At 43.9% G+C, this 19,511-nt stretch overlaps 1 pseudogene; it reads right to left on the bottom strand.

The window, feature by feature from the left end:
- Positions 1-2,397: 2,397 nt before the first annotated feature.
- Positions 2,398-18,458, bottom strand: LOC131278784 (transmembrane protein 132B-like; annotated as a pseudogene).
- Between the last annotated feature and the right edge of the window lie 1,053 nt (positions 18,459-19,511).

Raw genomic sequence — 19,511 nt, forward strand, 5'->3', positions numbered from 1 at the left:
GCCTCTCTTTGCCCGCTGCATTGGTGAGGCCACCTCCACCACACGCTCTGAAGGGCAGTGGTGCCTTCCTGTGGCTGAGGAGCTCTTCCTACAAGGTGCTCATCTCTGGAAATTCCTTCTGCAGCAATTGCCTTGGGTCTCTTGGCTCCATTCTCTTGTCAAATTTAAGGGTTCTTGAACCTGACCAGCTTCAGTTCCAAAGCCTCACTATAACACAGGACCAAGCGAATACCTGCCTTGGATGTCAGAGGCACCTCACCTGTAATGTGCGCACTGTCCACCAACACACTGTCGCCCTATGGGCAAAAGATACAAGAAGAGCCTTACGGGGAAACGGACTTTGGCCCAGTGGTTAGGGCGTCCGTCTACCATATGGGAGGTCCGCGGTTCAAACCCCGGGCCTCCTCGACCCGTGTGGAGCTGGCCATGCGCAGTGCTGATGCGCGCAAGGAGTGCCGTGCCATGCAAGGGTGTCCCCCGCGTGGGGGAGCCCCCACGTGCAAGGAGTGCGCCCGTGAGGAAAGCCGCCCAGCATGAAAAGAAAGAGCAGCCTGCCCAGGAATGGCGCCGCCCACACTTCCTGTGCCGCTGACGACAACAGAAGCGGACAAAGAAACAAAAGCAGACAAAGAAACAAGACGCAACAAATAGACACCGAGAACAGACAACCAGGGGAGGGGGGGAAATTAAATAAATAAATAAATCTTAAAAAAAAAAAAAAAAAAAAAAAAAAAAAGAGCCTTACGGCTGCCAACGAGAGGAGCCCTGAGAGAGGCTGGGCTATGCTGACCCTACCAGGGACCCTATCGCAAGAGGGGGGACTGAGCTCCTAGGGACTAGCTCCTGGGAACTAGCCAACTGGAGTCAGAGGACCGCCCAGAGGGCTCCTGCAGCTCCTTCTATCTTTTGGTCCTCAACATTCTACTTCTTAGAGATACAAATGCCTCGACAGAGCTTACGGTGGGGCATACGAGCCCAGTGTGTGTTTTGCCAGCAATCCCATCTTAATAAAAATGTTGTCACATTTTCCTAATCATGCTTTGTTGACACCACTCATGCTGTTCTTCAAATAACATTTTCTATTTAAAATTTACGCAGGGAGGCACCTTTTTTTCCTTCTTGCCACTCGGATTTTCCAATTGTGGTGATTTTTCATAGCAACTGCTTATGCTCTGGAACAGTCATTTATTTTTAGGATTCCTTTCAGCATCCCATTGCTTTTCTCCCTTGGTGCACTCTCCGTGAAGGTTTCATCTCTGCCAAAATCATGGTTGAGGAATTTTTTGTTGTGTTTTGATCGTTGTATGGGTGAATTTCTATTTTGCTGGGCTGAAGTATTTTACTTTCTTATTTTTATTTTTGGTCTGATAAAATGGGAGGTTTAATGGACAGCTATTTCCTAAGCAATTTCCTTTCTGTGTATATCAATTCTACTTTGAGCATAATAAATTGTATTGACCGCAAGTATTCAGATAGATACAGCTGTTTTGAGGCCTTGCTGCCCTCAGAAATGGGCCCCAGGAGTTCCCCATGAATTTGCACCAAGCAGAGGATAAGGCGAAATGTTTGGTCTGTGATTCACAACTTTACTTCCAATGTTGCCACTTCATGAAGCACACTGTAAAGAGATGGCCCTCCCTCAGGGTATGTCACTCGCACTTTAAGGAAAAGCCTGGTCCAGGTCTGAAGGAGGAGAGAACGTGAGGACCAGCTTCTGAGCCATGGCCCAGAACACTGGAGTGTGGGAAACTGAAGAACACCTGACATCGTGCACGGACACCAGGAAGTAACACGACACGGCAAAGCCCGGGGAGGAAAACGCACGTGGAAATCAAACAGATCTCAAAGAAAAGACGGAAATCTCTTCATGTTTCAAAAAAGAATTCCAGAGGTCAAAGGAACCAAGTGCAGGTGCAAATGTATATAAAAATAATGAGCCGTGCTCGTAACAAACAAGGAGAGCCACATTCAGTTATCTTTCACATACGTCTAATCTCAGGCCAAGGGCAAGAAATGTCCGCTGTGCTTTAAAAGGTCTAGAATAGAAAAATCAACACCCAAATCTTTCCTAATTCCAAACGGCTTTTTGTCACTAGATGACTAACAATGTCGGTGGGGTCAGGTTTATTACATTCGCACTGAGCTAGTACCAGGCAGTATATAAAACTGTTGTCTTAGGATTTCTCCAGTCCCTACATGTGGCTGTGTTAGAAGCATTTCCCCAACTAAGCCCAGCTGCTTTCACCCTGCAGGCCTCTGCTACTTGCTTAGAGAGGATCCCACCAGCCCTCCACCAACGAAGCTGTGTCAAATCATTCCCTATTGCTCATCAGACTCACCGCTCCACCATTCAAAAAACAGAAGGCATAAAGGTGAATACGAACATAAGAAAGTCGCTCACATCTGCTCCTGCAGCCTTTCCATGTAGTCTCTGAAGTCCTGGGCGTCCCCCAGCCCCATGTCCTGGCAGACCCACTTAATGCTGTCATCGCTGTCGAACAGGATGGAGTTGGTGTACGGGCCGCCGTCCTCCGGGAGAATGGTGGTGTAGGAAGTAAACTTGACTCTCTTCCTCTTGGGGCCTGAAGGGTTTATTGGGTCAGTCTTCATTTCCTTCTCATAGACATAGTCAGGAGGTCTGAGGAGCTGGCTGTGGAAAGTCTTCTGGGAGCTGCCGTTGAGAAGGAAGTTCCTCTCCCCGAGCTGCAGCCCCCTGTCTATCATGGTCGTGCACTCCTCCGACGGGAGCGTGATATCAACGGGGTTCTCCAGAAGCTCCACCTCGTTCCCCAGCCAGACCCAGTCGTGGGAGTGGGGGATGTTGCCCTGCTCGCTCACGGCAAACCTTTTGTGTCTGTACTTCCAAGCAAACGCCACGCAGTTGATCAAGAAGACCAGAATGGCCAGGCAGAAGATGCAGAGCAGGGCGTACATGCCGATCTCCAGGTCAGTTAGCCCCCTGGAGGTCACCGTCAGGTCACCAGGACTGTTGGGCTCGGGTAATTTCCCGCGTGTGGGGAAGCTTGTGAAGGCATCTGGACCACCGCTCTTGAGTAGCTTCTTCTTCTTTCCCTCCATGGGAGACCGCGGCGTTGTGCTTTTGTTGGCACCTTCCCCTTGGCCAACAGATGTGCCATGTTGGAACCACTCCTGAACTGCCCTCTCCTGGTTTCCTTCTCACTCTATGGAGTTACTGAGATGGCCTTTATACTCCCAATCTGTGCCCTCAATGTCGTTGGTGCCTCCTTGGTGCTCACCCACACTTGGTTCAAATTTGACCTTGACATGTCCTTTACCAACAGCAAGAACACTCTTCCTCTTGGTCTTCTGACAAGGTTCACTGATCATAAGTTCTAACTTAATCAAGGGCCCTTGCCCTTCCCCCTCTGCAACCACAATCGGCCATTTGGACTGAAGGTTTGGCTGGACAGACACCACCATTTCATCCAATGACGAGACAGTGATTGAAAAATCCTTGGGATCATAAATGTCTAAAGGTGTTGCTGAACCATCACTGAACAAGATCCAAGAACTGACTATTGCTTCCTAAGAAAAATGAAACCAAAGCATTATGTTATAATCAGGTTCCTTCATGTTTGCAAACAAAAATATGACTTCCCATACATTATTCTTTAAATTTACAAACTGAGAAAAATAAACTATGTTTTATAATCTTGAACAAATTTGGCCTGCCTTGAATTGGCATCAATAATGTACTTTAGCCCCACTGGTATATAAGGAATAAAAAATATACTTCAATGAATACAGTACAATGTCTATTAATTTATTGCATGCCATACAACAGAATTTGACTTTGACCTTTCCAAAAACATTTGAAAGATCAGGCAATTTATCTGAATCAATTTCAGGTACAACTACTCAGGCTACTGTTTAGGACAGCATCGCACTGAACATTCTCTACTAGGAAGCCAATGCACTGGCTGGAGTACCTGTGGAAAGCAGCACTATGAGACTGAACTGCTTGAAAGACATGGCATCCCTGGCATCTTTATAAGTGACTCGCTGAAAGTTTAAAGATGGAGGAGAAATTTAGAGTTGACAATAATTTCAGTAAACAATAGCAATTTGGTGCCTATTAGCCATGCTTGTTTGGGCAGCTCGAACAGTTTCCAAGTACCAGAAAACACCTGCTTTGGGGAAAGTGAAAACATGAGATCCCTTGTGCACAGTCTAGCAGCAGCCCACACCTAGCACAGGGAAGCCCACTGGAAAGCAAATGGCATATGGCAGGTGGTTCATGTGCAAAGGTGTAAAACAAGGAAATGCATCCAAGCCACCGAGTTCTTTTCTCAGAAACAAGACACAATGGATAAGAAGCGGGAAGAAGCTTCAGGAATCACCAGTCCTCGCTGCAAGTACTGCAGGGATCCTCTCTGCAGGGTGTGGTAAGGGAGAGAATGTCATTTCCACTGACCAGGGACACAGGGCCCCTGGCCGCTCACCTGCTGGGGGGCTTGAAGAATATCCTGCGCAGTTGCTGTGGAGACGATGGCTCTTCTGTCTGCTCTGTGCGGCTGCAGGGAAAGAGACAAGCCAGCCACGAGCTGCACGCCCAGGTCTGTGACGGTGACACGGTCATCCAGGACAACCACTGTCTTCTCAGCCAGGATGGAGTCAGAGAGAGGCGAGAGAACCTTCGAAAGCAAGCGGGAAAGCTCATGTGTCCTCTCCCTGCAGCCACTTTAAACTCCTTAACTGACATCTCCCTCAGTGTGTTCTCCCAGCTCTCTGCTCAGTGAACGTGCTCACGGGAATGGCTTAGGCATGTGCTATGCTATTGTTGAGTTACATCTACCCACTGAAGAAGGAGTTTTACCAAGTCCACCCTGGTCTTGTCTTTTCCTTGTTTCATGTGATAATAGCAGTAGTATATTCTCTGGTAAAAGTTAAATGCCCATGTGGGTACTGGGCACTCAAAGAGTAACATTTGCCCAATAAATACTTATACTTTGAAAGTAACAGAAATGTGGTAAACCTGAAACAGGCTCAGCCATCTTCCCCTGCTCACGTGCCTTCTGACGGGCAGCTGTGTGGTCGTCACGGAAATATAACGATGACTGCGTGGGCCGTGGTGACGTCAATGGGGAAACCAGTTAAACAAGGCAGGAAGGGACCCGTGATGTCCTGAAGAGCCGGCCCTCCTAATTAACCATCTAATTTGCAACCAGTGGTGACTGAAACCTGGAGAAAAGCACGTGCTAGGTAGAATTTCTAGAACGGCCCCCAAGGACGACCTGCCCTGGTCTTGGAGCCTGTGCCTAGAGAGATTACTCCTGTGATTACGTTCTGTTAAAAGGCACAGGTGATCTTAAGGTATGGGTCCAATGTAATCATGTGAGCCCTTAGAAGCAGAGCCCCCTCCCCGGCTGATGGCAGATGGGGCAGTCAGGCAGGTTCAAAGCATGGGACAGAGTCTGGACACCATGGCTGATGATGGGGGCAGATGAGCCAGGGTGCAGGAGCCCCTGGGAACAGAGAATGGTCCTTGGCTGACATCCTGAAAGGAAACAGGGCCCTCCCATGAGGAACTGAATTCTGCTCACAACCTAAACTGGAGAATAGTCTGGATAGCTCTTCTTCGAAGCCCCCGCTTGCAAATCTGCCCAACTGCCACCTCTATTCCAGCCCTGGGAGACCCTGAGCGGAGGTGCCACAGAGCTCACTCAGCCTTCTTCCTGACGTGTGGAACTCTGGGCTAATGACAGGTACTCTTTTAAAGTGCTAAGTTCGTGGTAACTTGTGACACAGCAATAGAAAATTAATACATAATAAAACACTTATGGGGAAGCGGATTTGGCCCAACAGATAGGGCATCCACCTACCACATGGGAGGTCCGCAGTTCAAACCCCAGGCCTCCTTGACCTGTGTGGAGCTGGCCCATGCACAATGCTGATGCATGCAAGGAGTGCTGTGCCACACAGGGGTGTCCCCCATGTAGGGGAGCCCCACGTGCAAGGGGTGTGTCCCATAAGGAGAGCTGCCCAGCGCAAAAGAAAGTGCAGCCTGCCCAAGAATGGCAGCACACACAAGGAGAACTGACGTAGCAAGATGATGGAACGAAAAAGAGACACTGATTCCCGGTGCCACTGACAAGAATACAAGTGGACACAAAAGAACACAAAGCAAATGGACACAGAGAACAGACAACTGGGGAGGGGAGACAAATATATACAAAATAAATCTTAAAAAAAAAAAAACTTAGCATCCAGCTTTGTCAAAAATGAACTTATTTGCAAAATTCAAAATGTGACTTAATTAGCGTGAACAGGAATATTTTTAATTTGGAGGAAAAGATTATGTTGCGACATTTCTGCATAATTATCCTGTCAAAATTGGCTAGAAAAAATAGTTTTACTATAATTATGAAATAGAAAGCACTTAACTATGGATGTTTTTATATTTAGTGCAAATACATTGTTTTTAAACTTTTTTATCCACTGTTCAAAGTATAACAGCTAAATGGTTAAACTTCAAGGATAGAAAAAAACTAGGTCTCATAGGTTCCACAGTCTTCCATTTGTGATATGAAGAAAGTAGAGTATCATATGGGGGAAACAATTGCTTACAATGTGTGTTTAATTTCATTTTCACTGGTAAAAGAAATTAGATATCTCAATTCTCCCTAAAATGCAAAAATCATTTTGAGCTTAGATTATCAGCCTCAATGAGCACTGCTGCTCCTCCTGCTCCTCTCCTGATCCCCTCGCACACATGCCGGTTGCACGCATGCACCTGGCACACCCACATGCACACCGCCCGCACAACAGCATCCTTGCAGGTGCCCTCGTGCCGCCTGGCACCAGGGGCGGCAGCAGCAGGAGGGGCCCGGCTGTACCTGCACCGTGGTTATCCCCGGCTCTCGCCCCACCAGGGTCCGGCCATCCTCCAGCTTAGCAATTCTCGGCTCCTCCACTTTCATGAACTCGGTCACGAGGCTGGTGATGTCCAGCTGCCAGTCGGGCCCCAGCATGTAGGTGAGCTGCCCTAACTCGGGCGACTCGGCCACGAACTGGGTCAGGACGCGGACTGTGGCGTGCTGGTACTGCAGGGAGCAGCCTCTCCCTCTCTTCTCCTCGTCGTCCTCGTCCTCGCTTTCCCGGGTGGGCCTGGAAGCAAACGCGCCAAAAAGAATCAGCCCTGCCACTGCCCAGTTTCACACCCTCATTTTTCAGCTTCACGCGACACACGGAAAGCAATGAAACGGCCCTTGTGCCTGCCCGACCTGCTGGCCCGTGGTTTCACCGCCCGTCTGTCCGAAGTTCCTCTTGGGGATCGCTGTGCGCCTCGGGGGCTGCTAGCAGCCTGGGCCATGGGAGCCGGGAGCAGGCCTGCAGAGGACCCGGGCCAGGAAGGCAGGAGGGCCAGCACCGGCAGGCAGAGGCCCTGCCCTTGCCCTCTGGGTCCTGCAGGTTTGTCATTCTAAAATAATTCCCTGCGGGTGACAGAGGCAGAACCTTGGGCCTGAGGGGAGGGTGACTCTGCCTGGAGGACTGTCTGCTGGCCTTTTTTTTTTCTTTCCATTTTTTTTAAAAAGATACATATATCACACAAAATGTTACATTAAAAAATATAAGAGGTTCCCATACAACCCACTCCCCACCCTACCCCCTTATTTCAGCAACTTCTTTCATTAGTGTGGTACATCCACTGCATTTGATGAGTACATTTTGGAGCACGGCTACATAGCATGGATTATAGTTTACGTTGGAGTTGACACTCTCCCCCAGTCCATTCAGTGGGTTACAGCAGGATATATTCTGTCCAGCATCTGTCCCTGCAACATCATGGAGGACACCTCCAAGTCCTGAAAATGCCCCCATATCACAACTTTTTCCCTCTCCTGGCCCTCAGGAACTCCCGTGACCACTGTCTCCACATCAATGCTACAATTTCTTCCATTGCTAGAGTCACAGTAGTTCTATAGTAGAATACCAGCAAGTCCACTCTAATCCTTATTTCATTCCTCCATCCTGAGCACCCTGGGGTGGTGATGTCCCCTCCACCTCTAAGTCGAGAGGGGGCTCAGATCCCACGGCTGATGATGGGATTCTCCTGCTTGCAGCTGTAGACGCTCTCCGTTCCCTGGTGCGGTGGTTGACCATCCTCACCTCCCTGTCAGCTGACCTGGGTAAGTCAACGAACTGGAGAGTAGGTGCTGCAGCTCTGCGGAGGCTCAGGGCCCCCTGGCACACACGCCTCCCTGCGTGGCCTCCACTCAGGCACCCCACCCCTCACCTCACGAATGAAAATAACCACTTGCCTGAGGATCCAACAGGCCCAGGCGTGAGGGCAGCGGGGAAGGGCCCCTGGGAATTCCCTCAAAGCCGGCCCTTGAATCCCAGCTGGGCCGCTTTCAGGTCCAGCCTCCTCCTGGGCTGGGGCGCTCCACATCTGGCAGAGAAGGCCCCTCGGAGCTCACGGTCCTGAAGGCGGCAGGGCACCTCTCCCCTCCCACCTCCCTGCTCTCCCCTGAAATCCCTGCTGGAGGCGCGAAGCTGCTGCGAGGCAGGCTGCCTGGGATGAGCAGGGCGCCTCCACTGCCCCGCCCGCTTCTCCTTCCCCCCTGAGCGCACCAGCCTGGCCCACCCAGCCGAGGCCCTCCCCTGAGGCCTGCTATCCACACCCCCCTGACATCCCATCTGCCTCCTCCCAAAACAGCCCCGCCCTGCGTGCTGTCCTGACCGGGCCTGGCGGGGGACTGCCGCCTCCCCGTGACCCTCCAGGGTGGGGAGCTGTGTCAGGGAAGGAGGGGCATGACTGACGTCTCCGTGTGAAGGCCCAGGCCCAAGGCTCTGGAATCCTGGGGGCTCACCACATGCGTGACATGAGGCGTCTGACCTCCACAAGAGCCCCGAGGGGGCGGACGAGGAGGCCACCCCTGGGGTGCCTCCGCTGAAGTCAGCAGGAGTCGCCTGCTCAGGCAGGGCCCAGCCAGGCCGTCTGCACCCCCTGCTTGTTGTCTCCCACTTTATAGCTGACCCCCTTCGTTTCACATTAGCCATGAAATATGGTCCTGTGTTCACACGGAGAAAACCAGGCTCAGCGTGGTGAGGTGTGCAGCCTCCTCACGGGAAACTGCAGATTTGGGTCCGCTCCATCTGACTCCTTACACCCACTCTCTACAGCACGTCATCCCACCACCCTGAAAGTTCTGGGGACCACTGACCAATTGCTGTGTGGCTCTTTGCAGTTTTATCCCATGTAACCACCACCATAATCAAGATGCAGATCTGTTCCATTTCTCTCCACCACTCCCTCATCCTGCCCCTTCATATCGTCATTCCCCACTGTTAGCCCAGGGCAATCGCTTGTCTGTTTTCCATTTCTGTAATTTTGGTCTCTGCAGAATGTCAGAGTAAATGGAATTATATGGGATGTCACCTTTTGAAGCTAACATTTTTCCCTCAGCATAATTCCCTGGAGCTCCATCCTAGATAGTTCCCTTAATAGTTCACTCGTTTCACTGCTGAGTCGTATCCCATCATTTAGCTTTCCACAGTTCCTCACTCATCCATCCACTGAAGGACATGTGGGTTGATTCCAGTGTGGGATATTACAGATAGAGCTGCCATGAACGTTTGTACACAAGTTTTTGAGTGAACGTAAGTTTTCATTTCTCTGGGATAAATGCGAAAGACTATATTTGAGGTAATGTATGGTAAGGGAATGTATAGTTTGAAAAGAAAACTGCCGAACTGTTTTCAGAAGGCTGTGCGATTTTACACTCCCCACAGCACGGATGAGTGACCCAGTTTCTCCGTAGCCTTACCTCATTTGGAAACACCACTATTTTTCATTTCAGTCATTCTGATAGGTGTGTCGTGGTATCTTATTGCAGTTTTAATTTGTATTTCCCTAATGTCTACTGATGTTGAACACCTATTCATGTGCTTATTTGTGCTCTGCATATCATCTTCAGTAAAATGTCTGTCCATGTCTTGTGCACACTGTTGAATTGTTTACTGTTGAACTGTACAAGTTCTTTTAATATTCTATATGCAGTCCCTTGTAGTATATATGGTTTCCAAACATTTCCTCCCAGTGTACAAACTATTTTTTCCTCCTATTAACATAGTCTTTCTCAGAGGAAACGTTTACAGTTTTGATGAGGTCCAATTTATCATTTTCCCTCTCATGATTCAAGCTTATGGTATCAAATCTAAGAACTCTTTACCTAGCCCTATATCTGAAGATTTTCTCCTACATTTATTTCTAAAAGTTTTATTGTTTTGTGTTTTACATTTAAGTTTGTGGTCCTTTTGAGCTGATTTTAGTATAAATGTGAACATGGTATACCTTGACGTACATTTAGATCTCTTTAGATTGCAATTTTCAACATACAGATCCTGTATGTTGTGTTACATTACTATATATTTCATTTTCTTTGGTGTAATTGCAAATGGTATTGTGTTTTTAATTTAGGTTCTCACATGTTCAATGTTACTATATAGAAAGGTCATTAATTTTTCTATGTTTTTCTTATATCTTGTTGCTTTGCTGAACTAACTTATTTGTTCTACCAGATATTTTTGGTAGATTTTCTACACAATCATATCATCTACAAAGAGAGACAGTTTTATTTCTTCTTTTATAGTCTGTATGCCTTTTATGACCTGTTCTTGCTTGAATGTGCTGGCTGCAACTTCCAGAACTACCCTGAATAAGTGTGAGAGTGGACATCTTTGCCTTGATCCTAATCTTAGAGGGAAAGGATTCAGTCTTTCACCATTAAGTATGGTGTGAACTGTAGGTTTTTGTACATATTCTTTATCAAGTTAAAGAAACTCCCCCTATTACTAATTGACTGAAGTGTTTATTTCATGGAAAGGTGTTGAGTTCTTTCAAGTGATTTCTCTACATCAACTGATATAATTTTCTTCTTTAGCCTTTTGATAATGTGGATTACATTGATTTTCAAATGATGAACTAGTCTTGTGAATAAATCCTACTTGGTCATGCTGCATACTTCTTTTAATACATTACAGGATTCAATTTCCTAATTTTTGGGGGGAGTTTGTGTATCTGATTTCATGAGAGATACTAGTTTGTGGTTTTCTTTGGGGAAGAAGACCATGTTTGTTTGGTTTTGCTATCAGGATAATAGTCATTTCTTAAAATGTGTTTGGAATTATTTCCTCTTCTAATTTTTGGAAGAGACTGCAAAATTAGCATTAATTCTACTTTAAATGTCTGGTAAAATTCTCCACTGAAATAACTTGGGCCCCGGGGAGTTGTTTCTTGGGAACTTCTTAATTATGGAATCAATTTCTTTAATGGTTATAGGACTGTTCAGATAATCTATAGCACCCTGGTTAAGTGCTGGGAGTTTGTGGTTTTTGAGAAAATAGTCCATTTCTTCTAGAATTTCCTTATCCTTTAGTTGGCTGCTGGCTCTATATTGATAATCCATGTTTCATTCCTGATATTGATGACGCATGTTTTCTGTTTTTATCTTTGTCAGTCTTGCTAAAGGTTTATCAATTTCATTGATTGTTTCAAAGAACAAGCTTTTAGTTTCATTGATTTCTTATACTGTTTGTATATCTTCACTTTCTTTGATTTCTGCTCTTTTATTTCCTTCCTTGTGCTTGCTCTTGAAGTATGAACCTAAGATTACTGAAAAGAGGCCTTTCTTCTTTGCTAACAATGTAATTAATTTCTCTCAGCAGTGCTTTATATCTTTGCATAAAATTTTGTAATATACTTTAATTTTAATTCAATTCTATGTAATTTTTATTTCATTTAATATTTCTCTTTGACCATGAGTTATTTATAAATGTTGAATAACTTCCAAGTGTTTGGAGATTTACCTGTTATCTTTCTAATACTGAATTCTTGGTTGATTTCATTATGGTCAGAGAACATAATCTGTATGATTGCAACTCTGTTAATTTTTTCTAAGGATTTTTTTTACAATATAGCTCTTTCCATTCTTTTACTTTTGACCCACTCAAGTTTTGTTTGCAGGTAGTTTCTTGCTGACAGGATATACTTGTATCTTATTTATCATCCATTCTCAATCACTGACTTTTAATAGGTACATTGAGACCATTCGCATTTAAAGTCATCATGATATTTTACAGCTTAAGTCTGGTGTTTCACTGTTTTCTGTCTGTTGCTCCTTTGTTGGGTCCCTATTTGTCTTTTGTTGCCCTCCTGTGGGTTACTTGAACAACTTTTTAAATATTCTGCACAGCCTACTGATACCAATGTCTCACCACTAAGAGTGAAGTACACATACCTTACTTCCATTTAAGTCTTTTCATCATCCCCATTTATAAAACGTAATTGTTTCAAGTATCTCTTCTGTACAACTAAGTGTCATATCAGCTGGTGTTACCATTTTTGCTTCAACTATCAAATACTTAAGAAATTTGTGATAATTTATCATGTTTACTACTATTTTCACCCAGCTTTTATTATCCTTTCCTTTTTTAATGTCCAAACCTTCTCATTCTATCATTTTTTTTTAGTGAATTTTTTTAGAGAATTTCTTAAGGGTGGGTCTCTCAGAAACAAGTTCTCTTAGTGTTTTGTTTTGTTTTGTTTTTATTCTGAGAATGTCTCTATTTTCCCTTCATTTTCAGAAGGATACTTTAGCCAGACACAGAATTCACCATTGATAGTTTTCTTTCAGTACTTGAAAAATGTTATGTAACTTGGTTACATGGTTTCAAGTGAGAAGTTTGCTTCATTCAAATCCCTATTGGTAATGCATCATTTCTATGAATGCCTTAAAGATTATTTTCATTTTAATTTTCAGAAATTTAATTATGATGTGTCTTGACATGGATTTCTTTGGGTTTATCCTTTGTGGCATTCCCTCAGCTTCTTGAATATGTAGGTTTATGCCTTTTCCATACTTGGAGAGTTTCCATCCATTATTCCTTCAAATACATTTTCAGTCCTACACTCTTTCTCCTCTCCTTCTGGGGTTCTAATAACAGAATTTTAGATCTTGTGCTATTGTCTTACAAATCCCTGATGATCTATTCATTTCTTTTGAGCCTATATTCTCTCTGTTGTTCATATTGAGTACATTCTATGGAAATGTTCTCAAATTCACTGATTTTTATCCTCTATTCTTGAGCTCATCCAGTAGGATTTTTTTAATTTTGGTTACTGTATTTTTCAGTTCTATAATTTACTATTGTTGTTTTTTTTAAATTCTACTTCTTTGCTGGCATTTTCTATTTTTTCATTTGTTCAAGGAGATTGGTAAATACTCATGGAAGAATGTTTTTTATTCTACCTAAAATCCTTTTAGATCATTCCAACATTTGGTTCATCTGGGAACTGGCATTGATTGACTCTTTTCTCAAATATTCTAGTTCTTGGTTTGCAAAATCATTTTAATTGTATTCTGAACATTTTGGATATTATATAGGAGATACAACAGCCTACTGAAATCCATTATAGCCACCAGTCACCTAGTTTAGGTTTAGCATGTAGATGCTGACCTAATTTTGTTGCTTTTGGTTTTAATTAAAATTTGGTTTTTAGAGTCCTTGTAGTACTGTTCTGCTTTGTTTCAAGCCCCAGGCACCATGCAGGCTCGTCAATTTCTGAAGGACTATATTTCCCTAGTGTGGTAGTTTGCATGGTTTATGAATTCCAAAAATAGATAATGGATTGTGTTTATAAACTGGTCTGTTCTTCTGGGCATATTAGATTGCAGTAGATTCAGAGGTTTCACTTCTACTTGATTAAATTATGACTAAGGCTTTGAATGGGCCACATCAATAGGATGGTCGAGTTCCTGCCCCATTGCTGGGTGGGGATGGACAGAGAAAATGACACGGCAGAAGAGAGAGTTTGAGTTTTGATGCTGGAGCCCCAGGAAATAAATACAGAGGGAAAGAACATAAAGGAAGAGAGACAACTCTGTATACACAGCAGAGTCCTGGGAAGAGAATGAGCCTGACAGCCTATAAGGCTGCAGCTGAGCCCAGAGAAAAACAAGCCCAGGGAACGAGACAGGTGAGATCAGAAGAAGCTGGGACCATGGAGCCTTAAGAGGAAGGGGAAGGCTGCACTGTTGCAGACATCGCCCGCCATCTTGCTCAAAACATGGCAAATGACTTTGGTGAGAAAGTACCTCTTATGGTACCTTGAGTTGGACTCTTTAGGGCCTGGTATCTGTAAGTTTATGCCCCAAATATACACCCTTTATAAAACCCAACAGATTTCTGGTCCTTGGCATCAGCATCCCTTTGGCTGACTTATATACCTAGGACAGGCGGAAGGTTGGGAGATAATAGGCTTACGAGACAGTATCACCCACCTGGGTCTGCCTGGGTTCTAATGATAAGAATTTTAGATCTTGTGTTTCATCAGGTGAAAGTTATAAACCTTCAGGCATCAGCAAAGGATATGACAGCCAAATCACTGACTTTTCTTTCGAGCGTGCTTTCCTGACAGTGAATGCCTTAATTTCTACATCTTTTGCCATGTGGATAGGCTTAGAATTTCCAACATCATCAGGTCCTTGAATCTTTAAAAATTATCTCTCCTCTTGCATTTTACTAAAAGCAGCTACAAGAAACCAAGATGCACTTTCAAAACATTGCTTGGAAATCTCCCCAGCTAAACCTCAAACTTCATTTTCTTTTCACGGAACCACAGGACACAACTTCGTTAAACATCCTGTCAGAACACAACAAGGGTCCACCTTCCTCCAGTTTCCACTAACATGGTTCCTCACTTCCTTCTGAACTCTTGGCATTGTTTTGGTTTTGTTTGTTGCTGTTGCTGTTTTCTAAGAAAAGCTGTAGTTTACAGAAAGATCATGCATAAAATAGAGTTCCCACATACCTGCTCCATCTACATTCCACATCAGTGTGGTACCTTTGTTACAGCTGATGAGAGAACAGCATTAAAATTGCAGAATTATCTTTAGCCATAGTTTGCATCAGGATTCACTGTATTGTATAGTCTTATGGTTGTTTTTTTTTAATTTTTTATGTTCTAGCAACAACATACCACTTAAAATTTACCCTTTTAATGACATTCTTATATATAATTCAGTGATGGTAACTGCATCCACAATATTGTGTTACCATCATCACCATACATTACCAAAACTTCTGTCACCCCAAACAGAAACTCTGCACCTGTTAAGAATTAACTCCCCATTCCCGATCCCCACCTCAGCCCCTAATATTCTGTATTCTAGTTTCTGACTCTATGAATTTGCTCATTCAGAAACATTTTTAAAGTCTAAGTTTCTAGTAACAGCTAATTCACAATGATTTATGCTTTCTCTGAAACGATTTAGGATTTCTCTAAAATGCTGCTCACTTTGTTCTGGAGCCTGTTAAAGCAGCATCTTTAACACCCGCATTTCTGATCACTGTCTGTTCAAGGTGTTTGAGGCTTTTACTATCGTTCTTACAGCCTTAACCCACAGCCTGATGTCAAAGGCACTCTCTCACATTTAGGTGTTTGTTACAGCAGCACAACAGCACTAGGAAACAACGCATCTATCAGTTTTCTTTTGCAACATTTAAAAAATTACCACACATGTACTGGCTTAGAACAGTTCTATAGGTCAGAAAGCTGGGCAGTAACTGTGATGATTTCAGCACAATATTGTGAATGTAAATTAATACCACTGAACAACTTGAAATGCCACTTGAATGTGGCTAAAAATGGGAAATTTTGAGTTGTACATGTTACTATGATCAAAAAGTTTAGAAAACATAATAATAAAGGGGTCCAGAGAGGCTCAGTTGAGATCTCTGCATAGGGTCTCAAAAGGCAGAAATCACACTTTATGCAAAAATCCATGCAAAAATAGTTCAAAGACATAAATATAAGAGCTAGAACTATCATACCCCTAGAAGAAAAGGAGGTAAACATGTTCAAAACCTTGCATTAGGCAATGGTTTCTTAGGCTTCATACCTAGGGCACAGACAGCAAAGAAAATATAGATAAATGGGACCTCGTCAAAATAATTTTTTGTGCATCAAAGGATTTTATCCTGAAAGCAAAACGACAAACTACACAATGGGAGAAAATATTTGGAAACCACATATCTGATAAAGGTTTAATATCCAGAATATATAAAGAAATCATTCAACTTAACAACAAAAAGACAACCAACCCAGTTAAAATATGGACAAAACAACTTGAATAGACATTTCTCCAAAGAGGATTTACAAATGGCTAGAAAATGCATGAAAAGATGCTCAACATCATTAACCATCAGGGAAATACAAATCAAAACCACAATGAGATACTATTTTACACCCATTAGAATGGCTATTTTTTTTTTTAATTGAAAATTTCAAGTGTTAGAGAGGATGCAGAGAAATAGGAACACTCATTCTTTGCTGGTGGCAATGTACAATGGTGGAACAATTGTGGAAAACAGTTTGGCAGTTCCTCGGAAAGCTAAGTATAGAACTACCATATGATCTGGCAATCCCACTACTAGGTATATACCCAAAAGAATTGAAAGCAGAGACTCAAACAGATATTTGCACACTAATCTTTACAGCAGCATTATTCACAATTACCAAAAGATGGAAGCAAACCAAGTGTCTATCATCCAATGAATGGATAAATAAAATGTGGTAGATATACAATGGAATACTGTTCAGCCGTAGAAAGAAATGAGTTCCTGATATATGCAATGACATGGATGAACCTTGAAGATATTATGTTGAGTGAAGTAAGCCAGACACAAAATGACAAATACTATATAATCTCATTGATTTGAAACAATTAGAATAAACAAACTTATATAGTCAGAACTAGAATATAGGTTACCAGGTGATGGGGTGGGGATAGGGAATGGGAAAGCAAGGCTTAATAGGAAGTTAAATACAGGGTTCCTGTCTGGAATGATGGAAATGTTTTAGTAATGGATGGTGGTGATGGGAGCACAGTATTGCAAATGTAATTAACAGCACTGAAATATTTATCTGAATGTGATTAAATGGGGAAATGTTAGATTGTATATATGGCAACAGAATAAAAATGTTTTAAGAATCCATAGAACTACTCTGCACAAACAGTGAACCCTAAACCATGGACTCTAGTTAATAGTATAATTATAAACATGCACTCTCGTCAATTGTAACAAATGTTCAAAACCAATGCAAGGAATTAATAATAGGGTGGTATATGGGTATCCTGTATTTATTCACGATTGTTCTGTAAGCCCACAACATCTCTAATAAAGAAAAAAATTAAAAAAAAAAAAACCACTGGGAGTGTTTCCCTTTGGCATCATGGTGGAAAAAAAAAGGCTGAAATCAAGGTGCCGGCCTGGCTGTGCACTTACCTGGAGATGCCAGGGAAGAATCAGCTTCCAAGTTCATTCAGAGTGTTGGCAGAACTCAGTTTCTTATGGCTGTAGGCCTGAGGTTTCTGCTTCTGGCTGGGGGGCAGGCAGAGCCTGTGCTTAGCTCCTAACGACTGCCCTCATCCCACAGCACATGGCCTCCTCCCTCTCCAATGCCAGCAAGGGCGAATCAAGTTAGTCTCTCACCTTGAATCTCTCTGACTTCCCTTTTTGCTGCCATCTGGAGAAGACCTTCTGTTTCTAATGAGTGCAAGAGTTGGGTCAGGCCCACCTGGAGAACTTTCAAGTCTCAAGTCTTAAAGGACCTGGGGTTTTAATCACACCTGTAAAAACCCCATCACAGCCATACCAGATTAGTGTTGACTGAACACCAGGGGAAGGAGCTCTCTGGGGCCCCTCATTGGAATTCTACCTATGACAATAGGTATCACTTCTAAGAATTCTTGGGAAAAACTATTCAGTAATATTATTTCCAATTTGTAGATAAGAAAACTGAGGTTAAGTAACTTGTCCAAGATCACACACTGTGAGCGGCAAAGCCAGGGTCAAAAGCCAGGCAGCCTTACTCGAAAGCCTGCATTCTTGACTATAAGACTGCACTCCATGGATGTGGCGTGACATTTACAAGCAGGGAACTGAGAATAACATTGGAATGAATAACGGAGAGATGAGGAATGAAGATGACTACATCCTGCTTGGAAGTGATTCTTGGGCATTATTTTACTTAATCCTAACCACTACACTATGGGGTAAATACTATTTTTAGTCTCATCATTTTCTCAGGCTAAAGTGCTAGTAAGGAGCCAGGTCAGGTCCATCTGACCCCAAGCCCGGTCTGTTGGTACCTGTGGACACTGCTTCCCCAAGGGCCGGCCCACCCCTCCCCACCACCAAGATCTGGCTCGATGGGGCAGCAGGCACACGACCTCTCCGAGAGCGCTTCTACTCTCGGCCTCCTACCTTCTGCTGGGGGCCACTGGGATCCTCCAGCCCTTGATCTGGCTCAGCTCCGGGTCCGAGATCTCAATCTGCAGAGGGAGTCTGGGGGCCCAGACGGTGACCTCTAACTGGGAGGTGAAGTGCTGGTGGGTGAAGTTCACAATCGTGTCCACTTTGCTCTTCATCTCCTTCCCATTCACAAAGATGGAATCGCAGTTGTTGGAAATCTTTGGGGAAGGGGAGAGTCCTGAGATGCATCAGCAGGAAGAAGCCAAACAAAAAATCACAACAATGAGAGTTCATGAGCCACAAGAGCCTAGATTAACTAGACACCAAGACAACCAGAAGAATATGACTCATAGAGAAGCAATTTGTAGGTGCTAATTAGTGGCAGAGACTGATGAATAGACTCTTGAAAAGCCATTTTTTATTACTCATTGCTGACAAGACTATAAACATAATTTAATGGAGTTACATAACCTCTGTCACATTTTTTTGTGTTTTTTCTCCTTTACCTTAACTTTTTTGTGTACTCAACCCTCCAATAATCAAATCCCAGGTGCATCATATTTTATTCTTGTACCATATTTGAAGATACATTAAAGGTGGCCATATGTTACTAAAAAATTTCAATCTATGAAGAAGAGGACCCTTTCTGAAAAATCAAGGTACCTTTGCACCAAATTAAAAATCCTAATAGGCAAAATGCTCATGGAATACAATGGGAACATGGATGTAATTATTTTTGGCCCATTCAACAATTCTGCAGCACAGAAGTGAGTGTGTCACATCCATCACAGCCTCTGACTCAGCACTCGGCCCTCTCTAATGTGCAGGCACTCATGAGTTAAGGATTAGACAAGTAAAGCCCCCATTTCACTTCCTCTCTCCTGGGCCACTGGGAAAATGTCTTCTGTGTGTCTAGGCTGGGAGGGGAAGGAGGGAGCAGGCAGCACTTCCTGAGCAGAAGACAGAGAATCCCACAATCGTCTCACCCAGAATCACACAACTGCAAGGGCCCATCGCCTCCTTTTGCAGATGAGGAAACTGAGGCCCAATGAGCTGACATGAATGGTTCAAGGTTGCACTACTTTTAGAGGTGCAGTTTCAGGCTCAGGATCCTAGCAGGGTTCCTCACCTCAGCAAATGCTCCTCACCTCAGCATCACACAGACCATACTGCAAACCATAAACTCAAGAGATTTTTTCTAGATGCTTCTTTTCCTTACTCAAATTTCT

This window comes from Dasypus novemcinctus, chromosome 6 (genome assembly GCF_030445035.2).
Source record: "Dasypus novemcinctus isolate mDasNov1 chromosome 6, mDasNov1.1.hap2, whole genome shotgun sequence".
Taxonomy (NCBI): Eukaryota; Metazoa; Chordata; class Mammalia; order Cingulata; family Dasypodidae; genus Dasypus; species Dasypus novemcinctus.